This window comes from Cucurbita moschata, unplaced genomic scaffold (genome assembly GCF_002738365.1).
Source record: "Cucurbita moschata cultivar Rifu unplaced genomic scaffold, Cmos_1.0 Cmo_Scf00011, whole genome shotgun sequence".
Taxonomy (NCBI): domain Eukaryota; kingdom Viridiplantae; phylum Streptophyta; class Magnoliopsida; order Cucurbitales; family Cucurbitaceae; genus Cucurbita; species Cucurbita moschata.
In genome coordinates this window covers 555,002-567,966 of record NW_019268527.1, presented here as the reverse complement: position 1 = coordinate 567,966, position 12,965 = coordinate 555,002, and the positions used below count along the sequence as shown (strand labels likewise).

The 12,965-nt window shown below is 38.9% G+C and overlaps 1 long non-coding RNA gene across 1 annotated transcript in view; it reads right to left on the bottom strand.

The window, feature by feature from the left end:
• Positions 1–12,703, bottom strand: part of LOC111449820 — a 22,989-nt gene extending 10,286 nt beyond the window's left edge. Inside the window, exons 1-2 of the long non-coding RNA XR_002711731.1 lie at positions 12,693–12,703; positions 7,041–7,045 (exon numbers count right to left, since the gene is read on the bottom strand). This is a non-coding gene — a long non-coding RNA (uncharacterized LOC111449820). The remainder of the gene's footprint in view (positions 1–7,040; positions 7,046–12,692) is intronic.
• Between the last annotated feature and the right edge of the window lie 262 nt (positions 12,704–12,965).

Sequence of the window (12,965 nt, the reverse complement as noted above, 5' to 3'; positions counted from 1 at the left end):
CCACCGGCGACAATAGCCAAGCCCTGCGAGTTGGACCGTCGGGACTTTTGGACGAGGGAGACGCAGCGCAGGCGCGGGTTCCCCCGGCATTCGGCGAGACCTCTCAGCCAGCGTGCAGCCCGCGTTCGGACACCACCCCAGAGCCTCGTCCCCTTTGTGGCCCAAGCCGGAGGCGTTCCAGAAACCCTGCGCCGGCGGGGTTCGTCGCAGCCATCGGTTTCTGCTCCACCAGCGGCTTCGCGAACCTCCGGTTCGGCAAGTGCGGCTTGGCGGCTCGACATCCGAATAGTATACCGATTCCTAGGTTTTCAACCCTTCCGAAGCCATTTTCGCCCTCGTTTCAACCATTTGAGAAGGTAGTTAGGCGCTGGAGTTAGCGTTGTGGGCGACTTCGGTCAAGGCCAAGGAGGTAAGTAACCTTACTGTTGGCGTTAGTTATGTATGTATGTTGGTGCGTGCCCTGTGGCCCTTGCATGCACCATAGGTTGTTGCTGTATGCTAGGTTAGATGTTTCTTGCCGTGAAATGCTACGCATGCTTTGTTTATGTATGTGATTCTTGCAGTGAATTGCTAGGTATGCCATGTTTATGAATATGATGTTGTGGCGCGTTTTGTCGCCCTGTATGCATGATGAGCTTGATTGACATGTCGTGATTGTAATGAGAACCCCACATGCCATGAATAAGATGACTAGTATGCTAGGATATGCTTGCTCAATGTGGACCCGGTTATGCTATGTTATGCTTGCCTAATGTGAACCCGGTTATGCTATGTAATGCGGCGAGGGGATGGAGCGTCGTAGGTGTAATGGCATGGAGGTAAACCTTAAGAACCTCATGCACGCTATGGTTATGTACTTGGGGCACTCCCCCGTTATGCTACTGATGGTAAGGATGCGTATATTCGATATTGTGTTCGCCACGATATCATGCAGGCCCTCCTTTGTCTGTGGCGTCTGGTATTGTATGTCATACATACCCGACCAAGCCAGGCCCAGGGAGCTCGCTTGCGAGCTCGCCTGGTGGGCCCACAGTCACACACGTGGGCCATGTGTGGGAAATTACCATGCATCCACCCCCGCCCGGACAAGGCAAGGGCCTAAGGCCATGGGAAGGAATGGAAGACAAACCTCTCTCTCAGTTCCGTTCTTCTAGCAGTGTGCGGCATGTATGGTAACGATGTGTGACATGTATGGGTATTTCTGTGTGACATGTATGGGTATTTCTGTGTGACATGTATGGGTATTTCTGTGTGACATGTATGTGTGTTGCGTGCGTCATGTATGTGTATCATGTGCGACATGTAGATGTACTGTGTGCGACTGCTTGTATCCGAATGTATGAATATATGCTTAACCCCAACAGTGGGGCGACTTACTCGGTATTTTATATAATACTCAAGCCACGTGCTACCAATATTTTTCAGGAAAGGGCAAGGCTCCCATGTACGGGTGACGGTGGATGAGGCGAAGGGCCATGGAAATCTTGAGGAGGGTTTGTTGTGTCATAGCGCCTGTTGGGTTCTCTTGGGTTCTTAGTTTTGCGAAGTGTTTTGTTTAGTCTCTGTTGATTACTTCTAGGCTAGGTTGTCGCAATTGATTTTCTAGGTATGAACTGCTTAAATTGATGAATGCATTTTCGTTATCGAGACTGTTCCATGTGAGCCCTTTTCCTGTTGATTTGACGAGTATAAGGTAACGTCGCTAATTAGGGTGGGGAAAATTAGGGGCGTTACACCTGTGATCACCCGCTCATGATCCTAGGGTATAGGATCTACAAAAAATGTACTGACTTAGGTCAACTTGCAATCACTTTAGCTCTAGTGCCCTAGTCTTAGCTTGGTGCTATTGTGCATGCTTCACTAGGGAGATTATCCTATCGACCACTTAGAGCATGGTATACATAATCTAAACATTTGTGCAAGCTTATAAGGGAGATATCCTATCAATCACATAAATCACTAAAGACATAAAATAAACAAGCTCAACGGTGAGATTATAACCATCAATCACCTGGAGCACAGATCACAATAGTCCATCCTAGAAAAGAATTTAGAGCACAATTCATCACAAATATTATTGCATAAGTATTTTGATACTTTCTTACATCTTATATAGCTTACTCATCCATATTGCCCAACTTGTATTATAGTCCTGAAAACAACATGGATCTCAAAATCTTATCCTAGGGGTATAACGATAATTTTTCATATTATACATACAATGCATTCTTATAAAAAATTGCCCTTTTGAAGTCTTGAACATGCATTTTCTAGCCATTTAAGATAAGAAAGGTTGGCATGCTAGCACATCCTAGTGACCCCTACAAGTATTACTTGTCTAAAGTTTGTTTCGCTACTTACATGGATGAAGTATGCTTGAGCTAGCTTTTCTGCGTGTTAGAGGCTCTAAATTTTTTAAAATGTCTCCGGTGGGCAAGTATAATTAGGGTTAGATCAAAATCAAGACAAAAGTAGCTGAATGAGGGTCAAACAAGCCAAACAATGGCTTACCACGTGCATAGTGTCACAATCGCACAATCGCAACAGAGGGACAACGATTGAGTGACACTTTTTCTAACCCAGCGAATAAGTCACACATGTGAAATTTGCACTTCGTGGACAATATCGGCATATCCTTTTTCTCATGTCAAATTTGGCAAAATATTTTAGAAGACGTGAGTGAGAAAATACTTTGAATTTTTTAATGTTTTAAGCGATGGGATATGCTCAACTTTCAACCAAAATTCGCTCGGTTTCCACTACAAATTTCTCTAAATTTCCTAAATAGATTCTAGAATAAGAGAAAAGGTAAGCACCATCGAAATTTCTTTCCCATTTTCACAATTAGCTCTAGTGGGGAGCCTTTCATAACGAATCGTCTAAATTTCTTCCATGAATCAACGGTGAAGATGAGTTGATTGGAGTGAAAACTACTCAAAACCATCAACAAACGAGGGATAACTTAAGAGGAGAAAAACAAAACTTGATTTAGTGATTTTCCTTCGAATTGATGCCCCAAGACTCTTAAATCCTCTTAATCAAAGCCTCAAGAAATCGAGCAAAAAAAAAAAAAAAAAACTTTGTGTATCATCGAATTTTGAGGAAAAAAATCTACTAACTAGCCAATCTTTTCTCTCTCGAAACAAGTTATTCATTCAAAATCCTCCACCTACAAGTTGAAACTCACCAAACTTATACTAATTAAGAATTATGGAGAAAAATATGGTAAAGAACTAGATTTCCTTATCCTCCATTCTATCATTTCCTCCTCCTATTAGTTCTCAAGTTACTGCATACACCTCCTCTAATTTATAATCATGTCCCTCTCCCAAGCATTCTCGAAGTAATTGACATTTCACATCCTCTTAGTCACCTTCATATTATCTCCTTCTTTGAATCACGCATCAACATCCTACAAGTCACAGTCATATCACAACATCAACCTTTTTAAGTCATAGTCATGTTGGATCCTCCAACCCTACTCCAAGTCACCATTATATCTCTTTCTCCTAGTTGCGTCCTTGTCTCGTCCTCCAAGTTGCCACATAAGTCTTTTTAAGTTAGAAGCATGTCTCTTCTTCAATCCTCCTCCAAGTAACCGACATATCACCCCTCCAAGCCTCTTAGTAAAACTTGGACTCGAATCCCAGACATATTTTTATTTTCATTATTATAACAAACAATATATTGTGGAGATAATTAGGGACTTGCTAGCTTATCTTTAATCATGGACTCTCAAGACCATATCAACGTTGGTATTAAATGATGGACTAAAAATCAAAGTAGATGAAGTAGTTTAGTGGTGAAGATCCAAGTTGTGGTCGTGTAGACCTACACTTGAATCCCAACAATTGAAAGTGGATTGAGCGTAATGAAGTAATTTTTTTTATTTTTTTGCAATGGTTTCTTAAAAATTACACATGTTAGTGAGTTACAAGATAATACGATAATGTTACTATGTATGAAATGATAAAGAGTTTACTAGTTTAACCTTAACTTTAAACTATCAAGATGGGCTTACAGTATGAACAATTTGATGTGGAGACAATTAAAAGTTTGTTGGTTTATCCTTAACCTGCATAGGCATAACTCACAGATTTTGAGTCTATCTCCTAGGCCACTCAGACATATTGACACCCTTATATAAAAAATGATTCGTTTCTTGTTCAACCGATGTGGGACCCAATAAATGTGGAATTTCTTGTGCAGGCAAAGCGCAACATAAAAAGGCAAAACCCAACAGATTTCTTCGTTTCTTGTTCAACCGATGTGGGACCCAATAAATGTGGAATTTCTTGTGCAGGCAAAGCGTGTTTGGACATATTGACACCCTTTATAGAAGGAATGATTGGTGAAATGATTGGTTTTCTATCGAATCGACGTGGGATTTAACAATAAAGCTAAAAAAGTCATCAACAACAAGATTCAAACCTATGTGGGAAAAGCCAATAGATTTTTAGTCTGTCTTCTTAACCACTCAGACGTATTGACACCCCTTATATAAGGAATGATTCGTTCCATATTCAACCGATGTGGGATCTAACAATAAAAGCTAAAAAGTCACCAATAGCATAATTCCTTCTTACTCACTCGAACATATTGACACCCCTTGTATAAGAATGGTTCGTTCCCGGTCCAACTGATGTGCAATTTCACAATAAAGATAAAAAGTCTCCTTAACCACTCAGACATATTGATACCCCTTGTATAAGAATGATTCGTTCCCCGTCCAACCCATGTGAAATTTCACAAGATTTGAACCTGTGCAAGCAAAACCCAACAGATCTCAAGTTTGTCTTCTTAACCACTCAAATATATTGACACACTTATATAAGGATGTAGGACTCACAATAAAGCTAAAAAGTCGTCCATAGCAGAATTCCTCCTTAACTTCTTGGACATACTTATATAAAGAATTATTTATTCTCTATCCAACCAATGTGAGCAGAATTCCTCCTTAACCACTTGCATACTTATACAAGGAATGATTTGTTTCCTGTCCAACCGATGTGGGATTTCACAATAAAGCTCAAAAGTGGGATTTCACAATAAAGCTCAAAAGTGGGATTTCATAGGATTCAATAACACAATAGTAATTTCATGGAAAAATCAAGAGAAAAAGGAAAGAAAAGAGAGGTTATAAATGGTGATTATCAAAAGCAACATCTAGATGTTCTTTGCTTAGCTACCATTGGTTACAATCTCTAAGGCCAAGAGGCGATTTTTAAAGACTTTTCTAAGGAAGTTGTAGATTAAACACTCTTGACAATAAATTAATTAACATCCAAATTCTTGAAGTGTTTAATGTCGTAGCCTTGTCTTTGAAACTTTTTGATGAGTTAGCTTATGTCTCTTTGATGAAAGACCCTTAGTAAGTTCTCCCTATATTGTACACGATGAAGTCATAAGAAAAAGGTTAAACCGTTGGTGGAATATGAAAGGTCTTTGATTCTTGTGTTTTCGTAGCCTTACTTTGTGTCATTTACTTTAAGTTATGATTAGGTTTGTGGCTACAAGCACTCATGACATGATGTTAAATTGATAAGATTCGAATAAGTTAGCATAGAAGGGATGGAGGAAGACAAGGTAATTGTAACATCCAAGTAAGTAAAAGCACTCGAAAAAAAGTGAGAGATCCAAATGAAGAATTAAGAGATCGAAGGATGGTTCAAAGGGCTCAAAGAAGATATGTTCAACCCTTTAATAAGGTTTCATAAGGATCCAAAGACTTGAAAAAAAAAAAAAAATCTTTTTCTAATTGTTTAATTGGATTTTTAATATTTCATTGAAAAGGAATTGAATTTTCTTTTTTTGGAAGGAGGAATTTTAAAATGTTGAAGAAGGAAAAAATTACTTAAAAGGGTAAAAACTTTTAAGAAAAAGTTTGAAGTTTTAGAATAAAATGTTAAAAAATAAAAATAAAAATACAAAAATGCTATGAAGTTCAAGATAATTATGAAAATGTTCCAGCATTATATCGGTAGTCGATTCGATTTTAGATTTGACAAGATGCACAAAATCGCTCATAGTATAAGATCTAACCATTGGATTGAGCTGAAATTTGAATATGTTCCAGAAGGCTCGAGGTTCCTTAGATCCAACAGCTAATATTTAAAATAAAGGTAGGTAGCACCATCATATGAGTAGATATTTTCGATAGATTGTTTAGAAACTTCGAGTTAAAATTTAGTAGGAGTCTAGAATGTCAAAGACAATACAAGCTTCATTTATAAATAAGAAGTTGTAGGCAATGTTTTGGGACAAGAATCGAGTGATGGAGTTCCTAGAGCTTAAGATTTAGACTCTTATTTTTTTTATTTTTCTTCTTGAATTTCTTCTAAATTGGAGGGCTATGATACACTATTTTAGCTCAAACCAATTTGTACACATTCTAAATGAGTTTACTAACAAGTTTCATGAAGGATTTTGGAATTAAAAGTTGTCCCGAATGCAATGAGAGTCTACATATAGATTGCCTACTAGTTATATTTATATACCATCCTTTCGACAATTTTTTCTTCCAGGTGTATGATGTTGTTGGATGAGACGAGAAGTACTTGAAAGCTAGGTAGCCACAGAAGGGTGTTGATGTAAGGCATATGACTTGTCCATTTATTATTATTTTTTTTTGTCTGTTATATCATATACATCTTTTGTATCTCGGTCTGTTATATCATATAAAAAAATGTACTTACCTAGGTCAACTTGCAATCACTTCAGCAATAGTGTCATAGTCTTAACTTTGTTCTCTTGTGCATGTTTTGCTAGGGAGATTATCCTATCGATCACCTGGAGCATGGTATATATAGTCTAAACATTCGTATATGATTATAAGGAAGATATCCTATCAATCACATATATCACTAAAAACATAACTAAAACATTCATGCAAATAAACAAGCTCAACGGTGAGATTATAACCATCAATCACCTGGAGCACAGATCACAATGGTCCATCTTAGGAAAGCATTTAAAACATAATTCATCATAAATCTTACCATAGAAGTATTTTGTTACTTTCTTACTCTTATATAGCTTACTCATCCTATTGCCCAATTCGTGTGTTATAGTCATGAAAGCAACACGCATCTTAGAATCTTATCCTAGGGGTATAATGGTAATTTGTTTGAAACATCCTTAAATTTTCGTATTTAATCTAAGGTCATTATTATACTTCTAACCTTACATTTAATGGGAATTCATTCTTTAGATGGACTCTTATTATAAATGAAACATGGATTCTTACCTCCGTTATCACCTCGTGAATAACGAATACCAGGGAAAGAAAGAAAAAAAAAAAACAATGCTGAATTAAATACCCAATACTAACCTTTAGTTTATAAATGTAATTACAATTCAACCTGCATTAGCTTATACTAATAATGCAAATGCAATTCAACCTATACTAACCTATATCATGAATGCAAATACAACTCAGCTTATACTAACATAATTTATTAAATTAGAAAGCAAATCTATCCTATGCATGTGCCATCGTCACGGGATTTGTGATGCTTCCATCGGTCTCACATGGGTGCTTTGCCTTTATCTGAAAATGTAGAAGCACGAGGCTTGAGTATTTAAAAAATACTCAGTAAGCGACCCCTTATCGGGGTTATGCAACAAGAACATGCAAATATAATGATGATACCTATCATATCAGTCTATTTTCCTATGGCACTATCCTAATGGGTAGCTTAGATGTGTACCATATACTCTACATCCAACCCATACGTGTGAGTACGGGCTCACCAGTTAATTCGCACATCGCTGGGACCCTTTTCTTGTCGGGCGAGCCTGTTCTGGTAGCTCTTTATGCTAGACACACATTAGAACTAGTAACCGTCACGATAGCATTATGTAAAACATAATGATACTTCACCTGCCTAGTGGTATACGTGTCCGTACTCTTGTGATGGAATAGGGGTATCCCCCCAATGGATGAACGCACATAATGAATATGGTTCCAATATTTTTTTGTTTTCGACATTATTAAATATAATCCTGCTATCATTTTCATTCATATCATATTACTTCTCATTTTTCAATCCTTCTATCATGCATACTTCTAACGGGATTATATTTCATGCTGCTATTGACTGTGATTTCATACCATATATCAGTCGTTTACATACAATTTATGAAATATAAACTCACATTTCATACTTTCATCATAACTTATTATGACATGCGATTCATACACAAAACATCTCAACAATCACATAAACATTCTAAGCACAACACATCACGTCACATTATATTGCACATCAAGTCATTTAAAAAATAGCATACATTCACATTGCATACTTTTATGCATTAAATAGTAAAAATCTGACATACAATTTATGACACGCGCGAATCCATGGGCACATACCAACATACAACATACAATTGTGTAACCTACGACGGTAGAGCCACTTACTTGGTAGGCCTTATCTGACGGACTCCCTAAAATATATACGTAAGCTCCTAGCTCTTTGTATGCGTCTTACGTTTTCGTTGGTGGTTGGTTCCTATTGGATCGTTTGACATCTTTGTTAGTATTTCACAAACATAATTAAATTTCAACTTGAACTTTGTGAAATACGGCCTTGAAATGACCTATTTTACCTCGAACAAGGTGGAAATCAAGTTTTAGAGGGTTGGAACGATGCTGAACAGGTCGGAAATAGGTTTTCCGAGCAGACACTGACTTGTGGTGCAACCAAAAGCGGCCGTGTGTGCAAGTTGAAGTTGGGTCAATGTGCGGGTCATCAGGCGGGTCTGGCTTCGGTCATGGGTTCTGGGCTGGGTTCTATTGTTGGGCTGCGGGGATTCTGTCTGGGCTCAGGGTTATTTAGTTGGGCCGAGTGGGTTTAGGCTGCAGATGGGTTGGACCATCAGGGCGAGTTTTCAAATTCTGGGTCGCAGGTTCCTTTGTCTGTTCTTGGTTGCAGTTTCGGGTCGTGATTGATGGGTTAGGCCGAGGTGTAGATTGGATTTTTTGGGTTGGGCTGAGGCATCTAAGTCGTGGGTATTGGACTCGATTGGATTTGTTTCCGGTTCGGGTCCAGGTTTGAATCTCGGGTCGGGACTCGTCTTCTTCACCCGATTACCAGAAAAAGTTCCAGCTACTTTTCTGTTTCTTTGGTAACGTCGTTTCTAATGCTCGTTTTCCTCCTTTTTCTTTCGTTTTCGAGTTTCCTCTTCCTCTTCTTCCCGTTTATGGCGTTTGTTTGGCTTGTATAGGAGATCTGAAAACTCGAGGTTATGTCCTCCTCCTCCAGTGGTGTACAACGTATATGAAGCGTCGAAATCTATCCTTGGTGTGTATACAGGTCTCTGGGGTTATTTTCGTGGCGTAAATTGATGATTTCAATGTCGATTTCGTATAGGTTCACTTCGCCGGAGCGTCGTCGGTTTCACTGCCTCTCTCGTTTTCTCACTGTTTTCTTTCCTTGCAGGTGGTTTTGAGATGGCTGAAGTCTAGAGTTTGATGTTGTGGTGATCCATCAGTTGGGCGGGGGTCGTGGGTCGTGGGTCGTGTGAGAACAAAAACTCCAGCGTTCGTTGGAGTTTTTGGGTCTCGCCGGTGACCATAAACGCCTCTGATTTTTTTTCTTTTCGTCTGATCGGTTACATTCTCTAGCCCTAAAAAGAACTTTCGTCCTCGAAAGTCTCAAATTCCTGGAACAATTTGGGGTATTTTCTTTTTATACACCCACGTATCTTCTTCGGTTTGATGATTTTGCCATAATACTTTGACAGAACCTATGTCCCTATTACGTAAGGCTTTCACCTCCTAAGCTAGGACTTTAATCGATTTCTCTTGGTCACATAAATCTTTCTCGATCTCAAGGGGTCTGTAGTCCATCATGTGCGTAGGATCTATAAGGTTAGCTTGGTAACATAAATCTTTCCTCAACATGGACACATGGAATACGTCGTGTACTGTCGAGAGTGAAGACGGTAAGGTTAGCTTGTATGCTACTGAGCCTATTCGTTCTAAGATTTCGAAAGGTCCGATAAAGCGGGGGCTTAGCTTTCCCTTGCATCGGAATCTTAGGACGCTTTTCATGGCAGCTATTTTTAGGAACCCCAAGTAACCCTCTTCGAGCTCTAAATTCGTACGCCTAACGTCGGTGTAGCTCTTTTGCCTACTTTGTACGGTGCGCATTCTTGCTCTAATTTTCTATACTGCCTTGTTTGTAATGCGGACCAACTTGGGCCCTATTAATTTTCGTTCTCCTACTTTGTCCCAACCCAATGAGGATCTACACCGTTTTCCATATAACACTTTAAATGGTGCCATCCCAATTGTTGCTTGGAAACTGTTGTTGTACGAGCATTCCATTAAGTGATATTTGATGTCCCAACTTCTCGTGAAATCCATAACACATGCCCGAAGCATGTCTTCTAAGATTTGGTTCAATCGTTTCGTTTGGCCATCAGTCTGTGGATGGAAGGCAGAGCTAAATTTGAGGCGGGTACCCTACACTTTTTGGAGTCCGCGCCAAAAGACCGACGCAAAACGCGAGTCCCGATCTAATACTATTGATACTGAGACTCCATGCAACCTCACGATTTCTTTCAAATATAGTCAAGCCCAATTTTCTACTATATATGTTGCCTTACCTGATAGGAAGTGTGCCGAGTTTGTCAGCTTGTCAATAATTACCCAAATTACCATGTAACCCTTTTGTGTTTTGGGTAAGCCTACTATGAAATCCATAGCAATATTCTCTCACTTCCACTTCGGTATGCTTAGAGGTTGTAGTAGTCCGGCTATTTTCTGCCTAGGGGCTGTTACTTGTTGGCACACTAGACATTTACTCACGTCCTCTGCGATATCCTTTTTCATACTCCGCTACCAAAAGTGTTGTTTCAGGTCTTGGTACATCTTCGTACCACTAGTTGTATCTAGAAAGGCGAGTTATATGCCTCGGTTAAGATTTCGTTCTTTATTTCACTCACAGCTGGAACACATAAATGTCCTTGACATCACCGTCTGTCGTCTATTGATTTAGAAAAACCGTTCATTGGGCCTCCTATTAATTGGTCTAGAATTTTATTTAGGTTAGGGTCTTCTCGGTTTGAGTCTATGATCCTCTGTCTGAGTGTGGGTCGCATTGTAAGTCGCGCTATTTAAGCTATAACTTCCTCGGTTACTACCGCTATGTTAGCACGTTCGAAATTCGTTTGCACTCATTGCTCTCTTATGATGAGGGCCGATGAGTGTATCGTTTTTTGACTTAGTGCGTCTGTGACTACGTTTGCTTTTCGACGGTGGTACTGAATATCTATATCATAGTCTTTTACTAGTTCTAGCCACCTTCGCTGTTTCATGTTCAATTTCTTTTGTGTGAAGAAGTATTTTATGCTTTATGATCCCTATAAATTTGGGTCTTTTCGCCATATAAAGAGTGTCGCCAAATTTTTAATGCGAGCACCACCGCCGCTAATTCTAGATCATGTGTTGGATGATTTTTCTCATAATATTTTAATTGACATGACACGTATGCAAGTCATTGTCACTGTCACGCCACCTCTCCCAAATCACAAACATACTACCTTAGCAAAGTTAACCTTTTCCAACTCATTGTATATCACTTTCACCAAGTTAACCTCCAATTCCTTATCATGCCATCTCCTCCAAATAACTATCAAACTTTCTTATGCAAGTCATTGTGTTGTTCTATTTCAAGTCATATCAATTGGGCCTCCTCTAATAAGTCATCATCATATCTCCCTTTTCAATTCACATCCAAGCCTCTTCCATATGGTAATATTGTCCCTATCAAGTATTGTCATATTGCCTCTATGAAGTCACCTCCAAGTCTTCTACTTAAAGTTAGAGCATACACCTCCTCTAATTCATAATCATGTCCCTCCCCTAAGCATCCTCTAAGTAATTGACATGTCACATCCTCTTAGTCACTTTTGTATTATCTCCTTTTCCAAGTCACACATCAACCTCTTACAAGTTACAGTCACATCATCACATCAACCTCTTAAGTCATAGTCATGTTTGATCCTCCAACTCTCCTACAACTCACCATCATATCTCTTTCTCCTACTTGCCTCCATGTCTTATCGTCTAAGTCGCTAGATAAGCCTTTTTAAGTTAGAACCATGTCTATTCTTCAATCATCCTCCAAGTAATCGATATATAACCCCTCCAAGTGTCTTAGTCATTACAATGTTACCTCTCTAAGTCACCTCTATGTCGCCCCCTTGACCAAGTACCTCCATGATGCTTCCGCCCAGGAGCTAGATTATGATGAATGATGGCCAGAAAGAGCTAGACAAACAATAAGCCCCAGGTTCTCATAGTATTCTATTCCTATATGAAATTAACAATATAATGTTAAGATAATTAGGAGCGTGCTAGCTTATCCTTAATTGTGAACTGCGAGGATAAAATCAACATTGGTATTAAATGATGAGATGACAGATGAGCCCCACCGGCCTAGATTATAATGAATAATGGTAAAACTTGGGCTCAAATTCCAACTACCATATTTGTTTTTCATTATATAATGAACAATACATTGTGGAGATAATTAGGGACTTGCTAGCTTATCTTTAATCGTGGACCCCAAAGACGAGATCAACGTTGGTATTAAATGATGGACTAAATATCAAAGTAGATGTAAAAGTTTAGTGGTGAGGATCCAAGTTGTGGTCGTGCAGACCTAGGTTTGAATCCCAACAATTGAAAGTGAAATTGAGCCTAATGAAGTAATTTTTTTTGCAATGGTTTCTTACTAGTTTAAGCTTAACTTTAAACTGTCAAGATGGGCTCCCACTATGAACAATTTAAGGTGGAAACAATTAGAAGTTTGCTGGTATCATGAACTATCAAGATAAGATCAACGTTGGTATTAAATGACTAGTTGATAGATGAGCCATTTAGGGCTAGTTTACGATGAATGATGGGCTAAAAATCAAAGTGATTATAGTTTAGTGGTGAGAATTCCACGTTG